Source organism: Mycteria americana, assembly GCF_035582795.1.
Source record: "Mycteria americana isolate JAX WOST 10 ecotype Jacksonville Zoo and Gardens chromosome W unlocalized genomic scaffold, USCA_MyAme_1.0 Scaffold_33, whole genome shotgun sequence".
Classification (NCBI taxonomy): domain Eukaryota; kingdom Metazoa; phylum Chordata; class Aves; order Ciconiiformes; family Ciconiidae; genus Mycteria; species Mycteria americana.
Window position 1 is genome coordinate 147,010 of NW_027445439.1, and position 21,308 is coordinate 168,317.

The 21,308-nt window shown below is 42.0% G+C and overlaps 1 long non-coding RNA gene across 2 annotated transcripts; it reads right to left on the reverse strand.

Moving 5' to 3' along the window:
- Positions 1 to 6,269: 6,269 nt before the first annotated feature.
- Positions 6,270 to 17,698, reverse strand: LOC142403065 (uncharacterized). 2 transcript variants are annotated; one of them, XR_012773595.1, is made up of 3 exons: positions 17,596 to 17,698; positions 16,400 to 16,501; positions 6,270 to 6,499 (listed from the first exon to the last, which is right to left on the reverse strand). It is a non-coding gene; the product is annotated as an uncharacterized LOC142403065 (long non-coding RNA). The 2 variants fall into 2 exon arrangements; XR_012773596.1 differs by lacking the exon at positions 6,270 to 6,499 and adding an exon at positions 15,982 to 16,089.
- Positions 17,699 to 21,308: the final 3,610 nt, after the last annotated feature.

A 21,308-nucleotide genomic window follows, 5' to 3' on the forward strand; every position in this document is an offset into this window, starting at 1 on the left:
TACCAACAAAGGCCGATCTCTGCTTGGCAGAGCCGCGGGGCCGGTAGAGTCACGACAATGACTCGGAGGAACAGTCTGACTAGCAACTTTATTAACTGGCAAATTCGACAAACGGACAGACATAACGAACTGGCAAGCTCAACGAACAAACAGAGGCCATTTGGCAATGGAGCTATTTTCCGGGCAACCCGTCACAATTTATCCCAAACTTACATATATTGGAAGAGTAGAGGAAGAGAGAAATGAGAAAAAGAAAGGAGAAGAGAGGAGGAAAGAGAAAGGAAAAAGTATCACCACCCTTGGATCCCGTGATGATGATGACAGGCGTGGCATCCTCTGGTGATGGGTGCACGCACGGTTCCCTGGAGGGCGTGTCTTTTATAGGCTAATCCCCATCTCCAGGACTTACATGGTTCTTGTTCTAGAAAGTTCTCAGTCTTCTGCGCAGGCGCTGGGGGAGGGGGGTGGTCACAAGGGGTCTCTCGGGTGGTTGCAAGCTCCTTCCTCAGATGAACTCTGTGTGACCTCTGGCCATATATGGTAAGGTCCGTCGGAACCCAGAACCGTGCGTCCTCTGACGCGCTCTCCGCGTCCCCCTCTCACTCTCCCCCGCCCCATGATCGCCGACCTGCCATCGCCATGCATATAGCGCCTCGCGTCGCCACAATGTTTGAGACATTAACTCTTTCAGTCTCTCACATTGTCGTCTGCAAACTTACTGAGGGTGCACTCGATTCCTTCGTCCAGATCATTGATAAAGATGTTAAACAGAACTGGCTCCAACACAGAGCCCTGGGGAACACCACTTGTGACCGGCCACCAACCGGAGTAAACTCCATTCACCACCACTCTCTGGGCCTGGCCATCCAGCCAGTTTTTTACCCAGCGAAGAGTACGCCCATCCAAACTGTGAGCAGCCAGTTTCTCCAGGAGAATTCTGGGGGAAACAGTGTCAAAGGCTTTACTAAAGTCCAGGTAAACAACATCCACAGTCTTTCCCTCATCCACTAAGTGGGTCACCTTGTCATAGAAGGAGATCAGGTTAGTCAAGCAGGACCTGCCTTTCATAAACCCATGCTGGCTGGGCCTGATCACCTGGGTGTCCTGTACGTGCCACGTGATGGCACTCAAGATCATCTGCTCCATAACCTTCCCTGGCACCGAGGTCAGGCTGACAGGCCTGTAGTTCCTCGGATCCTCCTTCCAGTCCTTCTTGTAGATGGGCATCACATTTGCTAACTGCCAGTCAACTGGGACCTCCCCGGTTAGCCAGGACTGCTGATAAATGATGGAAAGCACTTCACCAAGTGCTTGGTGAGCACTTCCACAAGCTCCCTCAGTACTCTCAGGTGGATCCCATCCGGCCTCATAGACTTGTGTGTGTCTAAGAAGTGGTGTAGCAGGTTGCTAACCATTTCTCCTTGGATTATGGGGCTTCATTCTGCACCCCGTCCCTGTCTTTAGACTTAATGTCTAAAGGCATTAAGTACCTCAGCCTTTTCCTCATCCTTTATCACTGTGTTTCCCCCTTGCATCCAATAAAGGATGGAGATTCTCTTTTTTTGCTAATGTATTTATAGAAACATTTTTTATTGTCTTTTGCAGCAGTAGCCAAATTAAGTTCTAGTTGGGCTTTGGCCCTTCTAATTTTTTCCCTGCATAACCTCACAACATCTTTGTAGTCCTCCTGAGCTGCCTGCCCCTTCTTCCAAAGGTCATAAACGCACTTCCCTGTGGGGGTGGTTGCAGCAATGGAAGCAGAGTAACTGGCAGCGCAGAGGCAAACCCATCTGGGCTGCAGCATTGTGGCAAAATATTGCTGCCCGGGTAGAGAACCTGGTTGTAAAAGTATGTCATGTAGATGCTCACGTACCCAAGAGTCAGGCCACTGAGGAACATCAAAACAACCAGCAGGTGGATCAGGCTGCTAAGATTGAAGTGGCTCAGGTGGATCTGGACTGGCAACATAAGGGTGAAATATGTGCTGCAATCAAACCAGCCAAGCAGTTAAAGCCTCTGTGGTATGGAGGGCGATGGCTGAAATATCAATATGGGGAGGCCTGGCAGATCAATTATATCACACTCCCACAAACCCACCAAGGCAAGCGCCATGTGCTTACAATGATGGAAGCAACCACCAAGTGGCTGGAAACATATCCTGTGCCCCATGCCACCTCCCAGAACACTATCCTGGGCCTTGAATAGCAAGTCCTATGGCGACACAGCACCCCAGAAAGAATTGAGTCAGACAACGGGACTCATTTTCAAAACAACCTCATAGACACCTGGGCCAAAGAGCACGGCATTGAGTGGGTATATCACATCCCCTATCATGCACCAGCCTCTGGGACAATCGAACGATACAACGGGCTGTTAAAGACTACACTGAGAGCAATGGGCGGTGGGATATTCAAACATTGGGCTACACATTTAGCAAAGGCCACCTGGTTAGTTAACATTAGGGGATCTGCCAATCGAGCTGCCCCTGCCCAATCAAAACTTTTACCTACTGTAGAAGGAGATAAAGTCCCTGTAGTGCACATAAAGAATATGCTGGGGAAGACAGTCTGGGTTATTCCTGCCTCGGGCAAAGGCAAACCCATTTGTGGGATTGCTTTTGCTGAAGGACCTGGGTGCCCTTGGTGGGTAATGCGAAAGGATGGGGAAGTCCGATGTGTACCTCAAGGGGATTTGATTTTGGGTGAGAATAGCCAATGAACTGAACTGTATTATGTTAATTGCTATATAATATTGTATGTCATCACTTTTATGGTTGCTATATGCCATATCAATGGTATTACAGTAAGAATCACCCAGATTAATGAAGAATAAATTTTGATGAAACCAAGCAAAGTGCAGCGATGATAGAACCAGACAAGCACAGCGATAATGGAACCAGCATTGGCTTCAACATGCAACAATCCAACACCACACACCATCTCTCCTGTCCTGAAAGACTGTTATGACAGATGGAGCCCAAAGTCATGGACTAAATGAACATAATGGACGTTTTAGAGGGATGGCCTATAGACTAAGGGAATGATATCTGTGTGTATACATCAAAAGACAGGGAAAGTGGTGGTGATTAATTGGAATGTATTGCAAGTGTAGGACCTGGGCATGACGTAGATGGTATAGAATAAGGGGTGGGTACTGTCCTGGTTTCGGCTGGGATAGAGTTAATTTTCTTCCTAGTAGCTGGTATAGTGCTGTGCTTTGGATTTTAGTATAAGAATAATAATGATAACAGACTGATGTTTTGGCTGTTGCTAAGTAATGTTTACACTGGTCAAGGACTTTTCAGCTTCCCCTGCTCTGCCAGGTGCACAAGAAGCTGGGAGGGGGCACAGCCAAGATAGTTGATCCAAACTGGCCAAAGGGCTTTTCCATACCGTATGATGTCATGCTCCCATCAAATATTTCTTAATATAATGCAAATGTAAAACTATAATTTACTGTCTTCAGAAAGCTATCCAACAGTATTGTAAGCATTTAGTTTTATAGATTTGTGCAAGTCACTATTTTACTAAATATTCTGTGGTCAAACAAATGCTAAACAAAAACCCCTAGTTACACTGCAGAAGACAAATGTATGTTACTGAGTTTAAGAAATATTTACAAATATCACTCCTAAGAACTCCAGCTAAGATTTGAACTTTGGATTTAAGTTTGAAGTACTGTACACAATGTCACAATGAATAGTGTCATCGCCAAACAGCACAGCTGCAGTAATACTGCTGGTACTGAAACATACTCAAAGCTCTCACTTCACCAATCGCAGTGTTAGGCAGCGGATAACATTACCCCTTAGACGTTTCGCTGTAGTGTTCAGGAAATGCTTTGGATCAGACATGCATTAGGGTTGAAGAGCTATAATGACAATGTCCTATCATTCTCAATATGGCCAATTTATTTCTTTTGAAGTTTTCCCTATAAATCTGTAGCTTATCCTGGAGCAAAGCCACAATCCTTGATGTGGCAGCAAAATACTACCACAAGACATGATCATGATCTTACCACAGACAAATACTGTCAGTCAGTAAGTAAAACCTAATTCAAACACACTTAACGATGAGTACAAAATGTGAATACTGAAGAAATGTTAGTCTGTATACATTCTTGGCCTATTTTGACATGAAGTTTCCTCTAAGTGTTTTGTATTTAAAAAGGAAAATAAGAAGTATTTTTAATGTTGTACTGCTCATCTCATAAAAGATTATTTTTACTGCCTTTTCAGCAATTGGCTGAATAGCTACAGAAGCATCAATACCTTCACTATAGCCCCTTCCAATCTTTTTCAAAGAAATCTTAATTTCATTCCTTGCTCACAGGTGAAGTAGTGTGAAAAATTAATGAAATACATGAATTTATTTAGATCTGTGGAGAAGAACCAAAAGATAATATAGAAAGCAAAAAAGTTGCCATTGTTTTCCCCTTTTGTTTCCTTATAATTCAAAAGAAAAAAAAAAAAGAGGTTATAGTTTTAATAAAGGAAATATTCTTTATTGTTTCCTTAAAATCTAGAAAAAAAAATAGATGGTATCAAAAAAATTTAAGTGATCTATTATTTCCTTTTTTCATCTTAATTCATGCAGCTCAAGTTCTATATTTCTTAAACTACTGAACTTACAAACTTAAAAAAAACCAACCCCACTTTCTAAATGGTTGAACTTATAGAGTAATCTCATAAAGTCTCAAAATAAATAATTGAAATATCCATTTTTTCTTAAACTATTTACAATAATTTCATAAAAATTAACTTTTTTTAGGATATTCTTTATATAACTGCAGATTACAAGTACACAAAATTAATGTTATTTATAAGGAGTGGGTTTTTTTCTTCTCTCATTTTTTATCTCCTACTGTTTAATTTTTCAGCTGTGGAAGTACAAAGGTATAAATCCTTTCTTCAAATATGTACGCCACAAAATTACATCTATTTTTTTAAACAGTTTTAAAAACTCATAAAAATCCAGTTAAAATATTTAGTCTTCATACATCTCAGAGATGGACACATGCTTTAAGTGTGCATGTAAACAAATAAATATATTTTCTCAGTCCACTGAGAAAATACAAATTAAATCAAGACTAAGAAATAAATTCAAAACCTAATGCTACCACACATGAATGAGTCACAGTATTTTTCAAATTTCTTATTTTACTAATTTCTGGTTAGTTAGCCATAATGTAGCATTCATAAAAATTCTGACTTTAAGAAGATAAACACTACTTGTGTATAACATGGATCTAATGTACACACAGAGCAAGATACGTAACAAAGAATCCACATCTGCATAAGTAACAGCAGCCACGTACATATTTTTACCCTTGTTCTTCATTTGTCTAAACAAAATAGAGAATTATTGGCATCTGATTTTTTTGGCACAAGACCTACAAATACATGCTTTTTATTAACATACCCTGCCGTTGACTTAAGATTATTCCCATAATTTATACAAACTCTAAAAATACTATAAGTGCTGTTTGAGCACAAATGACTTGCTATTTGTACCAAGGCTACAAGCTCCTGAATAGCATGCAGAGTAATTCCCCAAGTGTTCAATTTTTACATGTTTGCACAATTAACGTAAGCAACCTAAGGCAATACACACAATAGAATATTCTGCTTCATTATGGTGATTTTTGCCATGGAATTTAAATAAAAGTGTGAATGAGTGCAATGTTTCACATTCAAAATATAAAGTAAGATGATTGGAATAATCTGTAACAACTTCCACTACAGTTTGGAGAAGCTCTATAATCTAATACCCATCTCAACCACAAGAGTGGTTTTCATCCTCTTTTGATTTGCAAACCTCTAAAAGTTTCCTACAACCACTATCGATTTCTCCATAGTTAATTTTAGCTCACTGAGAGACATCTTGCTTTTCTTAGTTATCATATGCACCTCATTTTTGCATGACTTTGTCCAGTTTTTCTAATACACTGAAAAGTCCATTATCAAAGTTTTATTTCACCAGAGAACCAACCCTTTAATTATTCTTGTGAGAGCTCAGCAAACCTTTCTAGTTCAGCAATATCCTTGAACTGACTGTGATCAGCAATAAAAAAACAGAATACTGCAGTAGTAGTGATATCACTAGAAAACAGGATATGATTCTACCTCTCCTGCCTGAGATCCCTTTTATACAGAGAAGGATGATACTAGTTTTCTAACTTTGTTTCACAATAGAAGCTCACACTTTAATGAGAATTCAGTGAAAGCCCATACTCCTTTTTGGAGCTTTCATTTCCTACCTGAATGATCTACATACTTTTTGTTCCTAGGTATATAAATTTACATGTTACAGTATTCAAATAAGAGTAACCTTAGTGGGGAGGAGAAAAATAAAAAAAATTAGCTTCTCTCCTACCTTCAAAAGCTGCTTGCCAATTGTTGGACTCATTTTTTCATCCACCATAAGAATTACATTCCTCTGTCATCCATACCTCGGCGTCCTGCACGACCTGACATTTGAATGTATTCACCTGAGGATATCTAGATTAAAATGGAAAAAAAAAACCCAAAACAAAACAAAAACAAACAACCCCCCCCAAACAACAGAAAAATAGCAAGAACATATAAATTGCTATTTACAATTATATAGTAAATGATCATGATGTATAAAAATTAGTAAAGGAGAGTTATATAAGATATGAACTTTTCACAGATTGAATTCATTACTCATAATTGATCACTAAGCTACTAAGATATAAATCCATGACTATGAATAACGTATGTCAGCAGAATAAGTTAACCAATGCTCTCATAGCTACACTTACTGATACCTAGATACAGAGATTTCCAAACACCTTGCATCATTTCAATAAGCACAAAAACATTTTACTAATGTCTTATGCAATGGAAGGTTGCTGGGCATGGTGGAGATTAAAATATAATGCATCTTCAACATACTGATAATGCGTCTTCATCATTTTCAAATCATTTCATTCAAATGATTCAAATGTTACATTAAAATACCGATACCTAGCAAAAGCAGTATTTCTATGCCTACTAACTGTGAAATTGAAGAGATGGTTATCACTCAGAAGGTTATAAAGAACTGGGACATGGACAAGAGCCAGCTGTAACTGGTTCCCTATGTTTCAGTAGGTTATAAAACAATTTTTTTTGTCATCTGTGGTACTTGTATTCCCAGCAACTTCCCGAGTTTCACTTTAAGTCAGATCTCAAAAACTACTTCAGGAAACTGTGCTAAATCATTTTAAAAGCAGGAGTTCCACATATATGATACCTCAAAGGTAGCTAATCCTCACATATTTCTTAAGGACATGCTATCAGACTGAATGAATCATGAAACTGAACAGCCCAAACTGAGACTGAAGATGTTTACTTCAAAACTCACATGTCAAGTCACTTGTCCTGTTTAGCTCAATTTTCCCATCTCTGAAAGAGGAACTGTGATGCCTATTTATAAAGCTTTTCTGTGTTGATTTGTACACCCTTATTATCATTTACATGTGAATCACATATCTGGTTTTAACGTTTAAAACTTTTAAATTATCTGTGTTCCAGATATTTAAAAACCTATCTCTCTCTCCTCACATCTGTCTTCCTATGGGCTACCCAAAATACTCAGGACAAAATACTCAGCTATAACAGTACAACCAACGATCTCTTTTCTTGGATCTGTCAAAACCTAAACTTAGTGATCATCATGATACAATACTGAGCCCACTTATTCTCTAGATTCTCTGACACAGAAGAAAATACTTGGTCTCACAGCTTTAGACAAGTTGTGGAGAAGTCTTAGGCTAATCCAATATTCACTGCTAACCTGTGTTTGATACCCTTTTGCTGTATCTGTTAAAATAATCTCATGCATAATCTGAGGAATCTTGTTGTTAAAGGAGAAGCCGCTGCCCGAGCATTCACACACCATTCAGAGAGTCACACACACACCACCCGAGACTTTAACTGCTAGGACCGGAGTCCCTTCACAGTGGACAACTCCATTGAGCCGATGGGTGCCCCTTTTCGACTCCTTGCTCACACACACACTCACTCTCAGGCGCTTCCTCTCCCCTCTGGCTCGACCCTAGGTTTCCCGAAGCAGAGTCTCTGATACGACGTACGCCAGACAAATTTATTAATTGGTACAGCGGTGATAAAAAGCTCAAGCTGGGTGCCTCTGGAGAGGGACCCAGAATAAAGAAATCCTTGGGTAATTATACCCTGTGCTGGTTGTGGCTAGGATAGAGTTAATTTTCTTCATAATAGCTAGTAAGGGGCTATGTTTTGGATTTGTGCTGAAAACAGTGTTGATAATACAGGGATGTTTTCATTGTTGCTAAGTAGTGCTTATACTAAGTCAAGGACTTTTCAGCTTCCCATGCTCTGCCAGGTGCACAAGAAGTTGGGAGGGGACACAGCTGGGACAGCTGACCCCAACTGACCAAAGGGATATTCCATACCATATGATGTCTGTCGGAGTGGGAGACGGACCCGGAGTAACGATGAATCTCAATATGAGTATGGTCGTTCTCCCTTATTCAGATTACTTAACAGGTTTATATAGATGCTAAGCAAAGCACGCGCTAACAGCGACTATTCTATTGGATAACTATACTTGTCCACGCGCTTAAAACAATTATATGATTGGTACAAAGTTGCCGTTCACGCACTGTTCACAAAGGGGGTCTTATCAGCACTTTCCCAGGCTTAGTCCCGCTTATCTTGCTTTACCAAGTACTCCTTCTGCTGTTCTCAAGGGAATTTCACCTTGATCTCTGGCTCCCAGGCCCCATCAAAGGCTGGATTGCTCACATCAATTAAGCTGTGTCCTTTTTCACTTAACCATTCTTCCACAATTCCCCCTTCTTGTTTTTGAGCGATCCAGGCATGATTTATCATTGTTCTAAAAGCCTTTTTTACACAGCTACATGCTACACAAAAACACAGACCTATGATAACCAAAATTATTAAAAGTCGTAATCCCTCAGCTAACAAACCCTTTAGCCATGATGGTAAGGACCCAAACAAACTGGTTAACCACTCATCAAAAAACCCCTGATTTTGTCGAATTTTGTTGGCATGCTCTTTCAGCCATCGTAGTTGTTTGTGAATTGATTCACTGTGATCAGACAGGTTCATACAACACATGCCTTCAAAATCCTCACAACCATGACCTTGGGCTAATAATAAAAAATCAATTGCTGCTCTATTTTGCAAAATTGCGTGGCGTAAGCTATTTTGATCCTCTAATAGTGTTTCTATTACCTGGGTGGTGACTTTTGCTTGTTTTTTAGCCCAACAGGCTAATTGCCCAACCTGTTTCAGGGCTCGTCCTGCTGCCCCCCCAGGTATGAACAGGGACAGGAACACTCTCTCAGTGGTACTGAGGAGGGCAAGTTCATCATCACAATCCGGGGAAAGACCCGTGATTTCTCGTTTGGTTCGATGTTTGATTTCTATTGTTTTATTTCTTACATCTTTCCACCAATTTTGATCTGGGGCTAATAACGTTAATTTTCCAAGATAGCACGGCCCACCAAACACGTTCTGTGGAACTCCTTGCCACGCTCTATCACCACATATTAAAAAGACATCTGGAGGCAAGGCCTTAGGAGTGCCATTGTTCCAGATTGGTACTCCTCCCTTAGTCTCGGCTCCTAGGGCCGCCTGGTCCCCACAATAACCAGCTGGATCGTAATAATCGTTATAGCGCCTTTCTTTTGATGTGACATTTGTCCATTCAATCCAGTTAGATGTTCTATAATAATTGGTGCCAGTAAAGGCGGGTCCTCCAAATATAAAACAAGTTTGAGTCCAATTTTTTGTTTTATTGCCAATTCTCATTGATCCTAATAAGCTCAACTCTTGGGGGTCCCACGGCAGTGTAACATTTAGACTATTGATGAGTGTGGCACTGCAGCCACTAACATTGGTAGCTCGACTACAGTTTTTTGTAGCAAAACTACTAAAGTCAGTTGCCTTAAAACCTGGTACCCCTAGTAGACACGTCCGGAAAGGCTCTGTAGCAGACGCAAGTGAGAGGCAAAACGCTTGTTGACCTGTTTTGTTCGCCCAGGTAACCCACATATTTTCTCTGGGCTCAATTTTGTGAAGACTCATCACCACCGGGAGTACTATCCCGATGATCAGGGGTAGGTTCATCTTGCTTGTCGGATGAGCCATGAGGAGTTAGAACAGGCTTCACGTTTCTGCTCGGCACCCACACTGGACCGTGACATGATGCGCCTTTTCTCCAGGCAACGCAGTTGCCCATATCATTTTTGAAAAGGTGTCTATGGTGACATGCAAATATTTCAATCGACCAAATTCGGGAACATGTGTGACATCCATCTGCCATAATTCTAACGCTTTTAATCCTTTTGGATTCACTCCAGACCCTATGCCTGGACCGTGATTTCCACATTTTGGACAGGCCTGGATTATACCTCTTGCTTCATTTTCCGTTAAATTAAATTGTCTTTTTAGACCTTTAGCATTTTGGTGGAAATTTTCATGACTTTGTCTAGCTTGTTGAAATTTGTCCATAGGAGGTGCGTGGCACACGGGACTAACCAGACTGTCAGCCAGCTGATTACCTTGACCAAGACCAAGGTCCAATTGATGGCTACGAATATGGATGATACAGCAGGCTGCTGTACGTTGACCTAATACAGACCGCAGTCTGATAAATAAACTCCCCAATCTAGGATTCGTTGTTTCCCGTAATAGGGCATCTTCTAGACGTGGCACTATTCCAGCCACATACATTGAATCAGTTACCACATTTAAGGGAATATTTATCCAATTAGTCAAAGCCCAAATTACTGCAGTCAGTTCCAAAGTCTGAAGGGAATCTTGAGGCTGCCCCTCCATGACATACTGCTTCCAATTGTCACCTTCCTTCCAGACACAGGCTGCACGCCGCAGGCGCTTGCCTGCATCTGTATACACAGTGACACCATCTGGTAATGGGTTGTTGCTTACTTTGGATCTCTGTATCCACTGATTCCGTCTTAACATCTGCCATAATTTTCCTTGTGGTTGTTGAGAGTGTATTTTACCACCGTAGCCTAATAGGGCATTCTGTATGGCCTCAGCATTACGAAGCCACCACTCTACCTCCACAGTACTAACAGGTATACTAATGTCCTCTGGTTCCTGGCCACTAATTTCTATAATTCGTGACCGTCCTTTCCGTATTAATTCGCCTACTGCTTCAGTTCGTGTTTGGATACTCCTTTTTGGTTGTACGCTTAAAAATACCCATTCTAAAATATTGAACATATCTCCTTGTCCTTTGCATTTGGCAGTGGCAGTGGCATTTAATTGAAAGGTTGAGGTGAGTTCCCCTTTCTTATTTTGCCACTGACAAATGACTGCATAAGGTGAGTCTTTTCCATTACAGACGATTAACGATATTGGCAGTGGCAAGATGCGGCGCAATGACCAAGCTGCGTGCATTTTTTGAATGATTTGCTGTAGCACCGAGTGGTGCTCCATTGTTAATGTCACTTTGTCCGCAGGATTTGTCCCGCGCAATAACGCAGTCAGGGGTGCAATGTCAGTATTAGAAATACCAACACAATTGCGAACCCATTGAATGTCCCCAAGCAAGGTTTGGATGTCATGTAAGGTATGCAGTTGAGTGACAAGCTCTGTTTTTTGTGGTCGGATTTTTGAGTCTGTAATAGACCACCCAAGATATTTCCAAGGGGCAGTATGCTGCACCTTCTCTGGTGCAATGACAAGCCCCTTTTTCGCTAATATGGTGATAAGCTGGCGCAATGACTCGTCTGAGAATGGCTGTTCTCGACAGCAAAGAATATCGTCCATATAATGATAAATTATCGTATTTGACCATTGGGCTCGAAGTGGTTGCAGCGCCCACGCTACATACAATTGACACAATGTGGGTGAATTTTTCATTCCTTGTGGTAAAACAACCCATTCGTATCGCTCTGCCGGTGCAGCCTTGTTCACCGTCGGCACAGAGAAGGCGAAACGTTGAGTGTCTTGCGGGTGCAGTGGAATGGTAAAAAAACAGTCTTTTAAGTCGACTATCAAGATGTGCCATCCGCGTGGTAACATACTGAGAGATGGCATTCCGGGCTGCAACGCACCCATAGATTGCATTTGGTCATTGACCTTACGCAAGTCATGCAAAAGTCGCCATTTTCCACTTTTCTTCGGGATTACAAAAATGGGAGTGTTCCAGGGACTAACAGAAGGCTTAATATGTCCAGCTGCCAGTTGTTCAGCAACCAATTGTTTGGCAATTTGCAGTCGCTCTTTAGTCATGGGCCACTGGTCAACCCACACAGGCTCATTTGTAAGCCATGTAAGTGACGGGTTGGGCGGCTGCTCCCCAGTGCCCATGACTAAAAATGCTTTGTTGTCAGAACGGCTCCAATTTGACTTAGCACATCTCGCCCGATTAGTGCTTCTAACGTCCCAGGCAAGGGCAACACATACACCTTAAGAGTGGCATGCTGCCCCTCCGGAAACTGTAAATGTATTGGATGTTTGCTAATATAGGGTACTGATTGTCCACCAACTCCTGCAATACTTGATGTTGGTAATTCTACTGGCCAACTTGAAGGCCATATGTTGCGGCTGATGATTGTAACATCCGCCCCAGTATCTAACATCGCATCAATTTGTTGCGATGTGCCCTGTTGAGTAATAGTAATTTTCATTGTTGGCCGCTGATTTAATTTTGTTGTAAAACAAACAGCAGGGCCAGTGGACCCGAAACCTTGATTGCCCCATCGAACATTTGATTGAGGCATATGGGTCAATGGGTTGCTAATAGCAACTATTTGTGCGATTTTACTACCTTTAGGAATAAACACTGGTGGACAAACAGTATAGACCATGATGTAGATACGACCCGTGTAATCTGCGTCGATTACTCCAGGTAACACGATGAGACCTTGTATACCGGCGGAGGACCGGCCTAGTAGCAATCCTCCAACGTTGCTTTCTTGATGAACAAGAGGTCCTATAACATTGCTGGGAACTTTCTGGACATTAGAGTCAACGAGGGTGACATCTACTGTGGTTTCCACGTCGACTCCCAGGCTTCCTCGGGTGGCTGGTAGGCACTGTTGTAGAAAACCCGTGTTCCGTTTTGGGGGTTCATTTGTGTCTGCGCGCGACCTCTCTCCGCGCTCGGCTTCCAGTTTCCCGAGCATGCCTTGGTAGCATGATTGTTTTTCTGGCAGTGGTCACACCAAACTGCAGCACGACAATTCGTTTTCATGTGGCCTGATTCCCCACAGCGAAAGCAGCTGCCACGAAAAGGTTGTCCTGGCGGTCGGCGAGGTTTTCCTTTGGGAGTAGGGCCTTGTTTTTTCTGCACCACTGCAACTAGTGGCTGCATTATTTCTCGAACTGCTCCCTGGACCGCAGCAGCAACGGTATTTCCCTGTCGTTGTGTTTCGGCTCTTTCTACTCGTAGAAGCATTTCCTCTACTCCAGCTCCTTTGGGCAAACTGGCTAGTATTTGTCTTGTTGTCTTATTAGCATTATCAAAAGCTAATATTTTGAACATTTGTTGTCTGTTGTCTTCTGATAAATCAGGATGATTCATGATAGCTTCCCAGAGCCGATCTACAAAATTACTGTATTTCTCGGTTGCTCCTTGTTGGAGATTACTAAAGGAGGGAACGTTGGATCCCGGTAGGCTAAGGAATGCCTCAAGTGCTAGCTGAGCAGACAATTGTAGCATATTCGCTGGAAAAGTTATCTGCACTTGATAGTCGCTGTATGGTCCTTGCCCTACGAGCATATCCGCAGTGATTCCACGAAGTGGGTCCCCGTCTCTTTGTCTTTGAGCAGCAACATTAATGGCTCGCTGTTGCCAGGATGACATCCACAGTAAATACTGTGTTGGGGTAAGTAACAGTCTCATCAGGTTTTGACAATCATATGGACACATCAGGTCGGCAGAAAAGATCCAACTAACAATTTGTCTTGTAGCCGCGGATTTTAATCCATATGTTGAGACGGTGGTTCGGGCTTGTTGCAGTATTTTCCAATCATGAGGCTCCCACTTTCCTTGCCCGTCTCTCTGCACAACTGGAAACGCTAGTGTCATAGGGCCTTCAGCCCCCCCCACAGGCTTCCACTGTCCTTCTACAATTGCATCTTTGATGACACCACTCCAGCGTGTGGTTCTAGGGAGTGCTGGAAGGTTCATTAAACATGGAGGCACAGCTTCTCCTTTCCTTTTTGTTTGTAATTCCAGAGTATCAAGACGTTTTAAAACTGCTTGCAACATTTTTGCAGTGGCATCAGAGGATTGTGGCAGCTCTTCCCCGCTAGATGGTGTGGTAGTTCCAGAGGATTCCGTAGAGGGGGGTAGGGGCGGATAGAACGAGGTTGAGGGCGGCAACGGAGGCGCGGAGGGTGGTTCACTGGGCGGAGCTGCAGGGGGAAGTCGGCAGGCTGCTCCGCCCAAGTCGTTAGGTTTTGTCGCTCCCGCCCCTCCAGGGGGTTTTGGCGGAGCTACTTCCGCATTCGCTTCACAGTTTGCATTAACCCTGCTAACTGGAACTTCCGCCTTTTCTGGCTCCTGCACTGATTCCGCCATAACACGCAGTTCAGAAACGTTTTTACAGACAGTTCCAGACGCGCCTCTCACGGCAGGCAGCCCAAAAAATCGCGCAATAGGTCCCGGTTTGATTTCGGGCTTATCTTTAGACACTCCCGGACCTAACATTTGGGCAGCAGCGCAAGCTACTTCCCTCTCCGCCTTCATCGCTTTCAAAGTTTCCAAGACAGTGTTCCAGAGTCCACGAACCGCCTTTATTTCCTTTTCTTCCTTTTCATCCCCCTCTATTGTTTTCTGCCACATTGTTCCTCCAAAATCTCGCCATTCCGATACGGAAAATAACATGCAGGTGTCAGAAAAGTGACCCCAACATTGTCCCAATTTAATCAACCTTATTAACTGCTTCACTGGTGCTTCTATCCCTCTCTTAGAGAGGATTCCAGTGAGCAACGTGGCCGCAGCTTCTGTTTCCATCACTGCGCCTGAGAGGTGAGGAGCGACCTCACACCGGCGTCTGCCCTGCTTCTTGCTCCAGGCAGCGCTTCCCTCAGCCGTGGTTTCCCAACTCCCCTCCTCTAGCTGCTTACCGCAGTCACGGAGATTTCATCGGTGCATCCTCTGCTACCAGATGTCGGAGTGGGAGACGGACCCGGAGTAACGATGAATCTCAATATGAGTATGGTCGTTCTCCCTTATTCAGATTACTTAACAGGTTTATATAGATGCTAAGCAAAGCACGCGCTAACAGCGACTATTCTATTGGATAACTATACTTGTCCACGCGCTTAAAACAATTATATGATTGGTACAAAGTTGCCGTTCACGCACTGTTCACAAAGGGGGTCTTATCAGCACTTTCCCAGGCTTAGTCCCGCTTATCTTGCTTTACCAAGTACTCCTTCTGCTGTTCTCAAGGGAATTTCACCTTGATCTCTGGCTCCCAGGCCCCATCAAAGGCTGGATTGCTCACATCAATTAAGCTGTGTCCTTTTTCACTTAACCATTCTTCCACAGATGTCATGCTCAGTATATAAAGCTGGGGAAGAAGAAGGAAGGGGGGGATGTTTGGAGTAATGGCATTTGTCTTCCCAAGTAACCATTACGCGTGATGGAGCCCTGCTTTCCTGGAGATGGCTGAACACCTGCCTGCCCATGGGAAGTAGTGACTGAATTCCTTGCTTTGCTTTGCTTGCGTGCATGGCTTTTGCTTTCCCTATTAAACTGTCTTTACCTCAACCCAAGAGTTTTCTTACTTTTACTCTTCCGATTCTCTCCCCCATCCCACCGGTGGGGAGTGAGTGAGCGGCTGTGTGGTGCTTAGTTGCCGGCTGGGGTTAAACCACGACAACCCTTACAATTTAAGTTCCCCTCCCCTCACAAGACAGTTCAGACCAATAGTAGTATTAGGGTCTGGGGTCTTCCCGTCCTTCATTGGGTCCTTTCATTGTCTCTAGATGGGCCGTTTCTTCTCTTATCTCTAAGGTTGTAGCTTCTGCTGAGATTGTAGCTTCCTTATCTTTCTGGTTTGCGCCAGTTTCGGGGGCCTTCCTTCACGTAGCTAAGTAAAAGTTCAGTGCACGGTCAGCAAATCTGGGTGAAAGTTCACAGCTTGCGGCCTAAGGCTTCAACAAGCCTTGATACTAATGCTATATACTGGATTCTGTTTGGGCTAGAAAGGGACTACTACAACATTGTCTTCAGGAATTTGTACACTAATTATAAATGAATTAGTGAATAAAGAAAGATTTTTGAAAGAAAAAGTATTTTCTACTACACTGAAGTGGATATGTCAATAGTAAATTTAATCCTAATAAAAGTTTAAATAATGCAATTCAGTCATTCTTCTACAGAACCTGTTTTTCACTTACCCATCGGAAATCTTTTCCATGAAATTTGCAGGCACTCGTAAACAGCCCAGTCCTGGCTGGCATATTAATTCCCATAGCAAAAGTCTCTGTTGCAAATAAGGACTAAATAAACAGACTAAAGTTAAGCAAGCAAAAACAAAGGTCTTAAGCAAATGTGTAAATAGTCAGAGATTGCTACACAAAACCTCTCCAGATTTTACTTCTTATATACAGTCAACATAGCAACATTGGTGCATTCAATACTTAAAAACTGGAACAAAAACATTCTTTCCCCCTTCCCTTATTTCCGCTAGGAAAAACATGAAAACTAGTTATACGGGACCATGTGAAAGACTCCAAAAGAAAACACAAGGGGGGATGTGTGTGCAAATTATATTAATGAAAAATAATAATTTCCACATTCAAAGTTTACAAGAAGAAAACAGCAGATAGCTACCCAAAAAACCCCCACAACTTTCATCTAAGGTTAGATTTTTCTGAACTGGTGTCCATTAGGGCAGCCAATAAACAGCCTGGTAAATGTCTACAATCATTTATAGGAGCAAAATATATCATACAACAGTTGAAGAAAATTTTAAAGTTAGACATTGTAAGTTTAAATACTTGAGAATAAAATCTGGAACACTTAAAACTAAAGCTATAATTATGCACTAACATAAGACATCTAAGGCAAAGCATTAAAGACTACAAATTTTTCCTTATAGAGAAAAAAAACAGCTTCAAGAGTTTTTTTCAGATAAAGATGGAGGCATTTATGCAAATATTTGCATTTCTCAAGGGAAGGCAGCTGCAACCAATTACATCAATTAACCTGTGCCACTGGAACACCTACAGGCTTCCAGAGGTTCTGTGTGCATTTGTAGAACCCAGTATTTAGATCCACAGAACAGAGCCCTCCCCTTCATACGTATGTAGTTCTTCTTAAAATTGCCTACTTACTAGTCCATACAATGTTCAAAAAAAGTTTTTGGTGAGTACTAAGCCTTATGCTCCTGCATAGAAGCACATTCAAAACACAAAGCATTTTTTCAGTGTGGCACACGTAATGAGTCTTTCCCCTTTTTCACTCAAGAAGCAGATCTCCACTATAATACTAAGTGTACATTTTGAGCTAAGACATACTTCTCGGTTTGTCAGAATTACCAACTGCGTATTCACGACAGAGAAAAACTTAAATATGGACATGAAATATATACCTTTATTAGGCCCTCAGAGAAAAGAATTTCTATGGTTTCTTTTAGGATAGGAAGCAGACCGCCGTGATGGATACCAATTCCTCCCTTCAGAAGAGGAAGTACATGCTCAACCTCGGAAGAAACATATTAAGACCAGTAAACAAATTTTAATATTCTTTACTAAAAAATAAGACCTGTATGGAAAACCTCAACACTGCTCTTAGTGTTCATGTAATTCACTATTTCCTGATTTTAAATACAATAAATACCCCTTCAATATTATTTTCCAGTTCGAACTAGGAATGATATGAATGGTAAAGCCAGCAGCCAATCTTTTCAGTAGCAGAGTAGTCTTAAATTGGGTTAGGCCAACTGTAAAGCTATGCCCTAATTTACATATGCAGTCAGTATTTAAATTTGCCTATATTAAAAAATTGCCTCATTTAAAATCATTTTTGGAAACAGTGATCCTGGTATGCATGAGATCTTTTGTTTCAACTTCAGTTGCAGTGATTTCATTTATTGATATGTGCTGTAAAACAGTGAAGCCAGCACCTATGAGTGCCATACAGGGAAATTCAGGCTGTAAATGACTGAATTAATCTCTTAAATTCTAAAAACATTATGCTTCAAACAAATATCTACATAAACTTAGCTTTGTTTCTGCTTGTTTTTTTTCTTTGACAACAAAGATTCTCATTAACAATCTAACTTGTTAAATTATGCTAGAGCACATGGAGGACAGGAAGGTGATTCGAGACAGCCAGCATGGCTTCACCAAGGGCAAGTCCTGCCTGACCAACCTAGTGGTTTTCTACGAGGGAGTTACCACATCAGTGGACAAGGGAAAAGCAATGGATGTCATCTATCTGGACTTCTGTAAAGCCTTTGACACAGTCCCCCACAACATCCTTCTCTCTAAATTGGAGAGATATGGATTTGATGGGTGGACTGTTTGGTGGATAAGGAATTGGTTGGATGGTCACATCTAGAGGGTAGCAGTCAACGGCTCAATGTCCAGATGGAGATCAGTGATGAGTGGTGTCCCTCAGGGGTCTGTACTGGGACCAGTGCTGTTCAATATTTTCATCAATGACATTGACAGAAAGATCAAGTGCACCCTCAGCAAGTTTGCAGATGACACCAAGCTGAGTGGTGCAGTTGACATGCCAGAAGGACGGGATGTCATCCAGAGGGACCTGGACAAGCTGGAGAAGTGGGCTTGTGTGAACCTCATGAGGTTCAACAGGGCCAAGTGCAGGGTCCTACACCTAGGTCGGGGCAATCCTCAGTATCAATACAGGCTGGGGGATGATGTGATCGAGAGCAGCCCTGCGGAGAAGGACTTGGGGGTACTGATGGACGAAAAGCTGGACATGAGCCGACAATGTGCGCTCGCGGCCCAGAAGGCCAACCGTATCCTGGGCTGCATCAAAAAAAGCGTGGCCAGCAGGTCGAGGGAGGCAATTCTGCCCCTCTACTCTGCTCTCATGAGACCCCACCTGTAGTACTGCGTCCAGCTCTGGAGCCCTCAGCACAAGAAGGACATGGAGCTGTTGGAGCAGGTCCGGAGGAGGGCCACGAAAATGATCCGAGGGCTGGAGCACCTCTCCTCTGAAGAAAGGCTGAGAGAGTTGGGGTTGTTCAGCCTGGAGAAGAGAAGGCTGCGGGGAGACCTTATAGCAGCCTTCCAGTACTTAAAGAGGGCCTATAGGAAAGACGGGGACAGACTTTTTAGCAAGGCCTGTTGTGACAGGACAAGGAGCAATGGTTTTAAACTAAGGGAGGGCAGATTTAGACTGGATTTAAGAAATAAATTTTTTACAATGAGGGTGGTGAGGCACTGGAACAGGTTGCCCAGAGGGGTAGTGGAGGCCCCATCCCTGGAAACATTCAAGGTCAGGTTGGATGGGGCTCTGAGCAACCTGATCTAGTTAAAGATGTCCCTGCTCTTGCAGGGGGGTTGGACTAGATGACCTGTAAAGCTCCCTTCCAATCCAAAGCATTCTATGATTCTATGATTCTAACTATCAACACTTGGTTATCACCCCAAACCTAATTCTGAGAATAACCTTTTCAGATATCATTGTCTACAGAGACCAAACCAGATCACTTGGATATAATGCCACTGTTATAAGCTTACTAAAAAACCAGCACATAACACCTTATATATTGGATTCCTATTTTCAGTTCTTCTCAAGTTCACAAACAAAACAGATATGTTGAATCTGAAGCAAGTAGGCATTGCCAAAAATTAAATGGTTGTTTTTTTCAAGGAGAAATTGCCATGCTCACAATAACGATCACTACATTATGAAATTACGGACACAAATAAATAATGGAAAGAGGGAGTAAGAAAGAAACTATAGTTTTAGTATTTGTTACAGAAGTACTGAATCCTGTAATATTCTGTTCATTTAGAAGCTTGGATTTTTCTACTGTAAAGATACAGTCACTATGCTTAGTCATTATACAGTAAATTAGAATGCAGAATGCAGATGCATCAATTCAACTTTCTGAAAGGCTCAGCAGTCAACACCTGATAAAGTACATACTGAATCCTCATTTGAACTATTTCCAGAGAGTTTTAACTGGGATATATCTCTTTATAAGCCCTCACGTTTACTTAAAAACATAATTGGAAAAAAAAAAAAACACAGGGTAGGAACTCCATGGTTAATTTTGGCATATGTCATTTGCAGGAATTGCAACTGGAAGGAATCCTAGTCACTGAGTCCTATTTCACAATGCCAAGGAGCAATGCAAGAGATATTAAATCCCAAGGAGATCAATGAGAATATCCAGTTCATTATTTCTGTACCCACTACATAAGACCCACGGCCTCAAAAGTTGCAGAAAACAAGAGAGCAGCAGCTACCCCTATTCACAGTCTCCACTCACCTGAGGAAGCTTTTTGTCTTCATCTGACAGACAATCAATTGCATTATTGAACACTTCTTCAACCATCTTTTTTTCTTCATCTAAGAAGGCAATTTTTAAGTTATTACAAAATCTAAAAGGCTAATACCCTATGTAAATAAAGTGTTACTGCATTCTAATATTTACAAAAGTTTACAATAAAAATGGTGTGGAAGACTGTGAAGTCTACACAAACGACCCATATCAGATCAGACGATCAAGACTTGAATGTGGGCCTTAAGCAGCCTAACAGTAACCAGAAGTAGATGCTCAGGGAAAAGGAAGAACAAGACAAGCCTGGAAGAATATTCCAAACTTCAGCTATTTCCAAGCTTGGGATTTCTCAGCTTTACATACTTTCTGTCTATTTCATAAACCTCTGCATATTTCTCTTCTACCTACTAGTCCCTGTCTGCATGGACATAGAGGCTCCTCCTCTTCCCCATTAACTCTTAAGGTTTACACACTTTCTAATTAAGCAGTATAAATATCAAGAATATATATTCAAAGGCATGACTGAAGAAAGCATATAAAAATGCATCTCTACAGTTGTACAAATCTTTACATTTTCTGGCAGAAATGGCTGCATTATTTTGCAACACTGAACCAGAACATGCAAAGATAGGAGCAAGTAAGCCACCAAGAACCCTGAACAGTTCACAAACATGAAATTATATGTTGATTTACAAGTCCCTTTATTTTTGTTACAACTCTTAACGTTTCCAAGAAGCAATGAACTTAAGCTTATTTCTCAAGCTTGGTCTTAATCCAAAATGAAAAAATCTTCTTTGTTTACTGTTTGGGTTTCTCCTTTG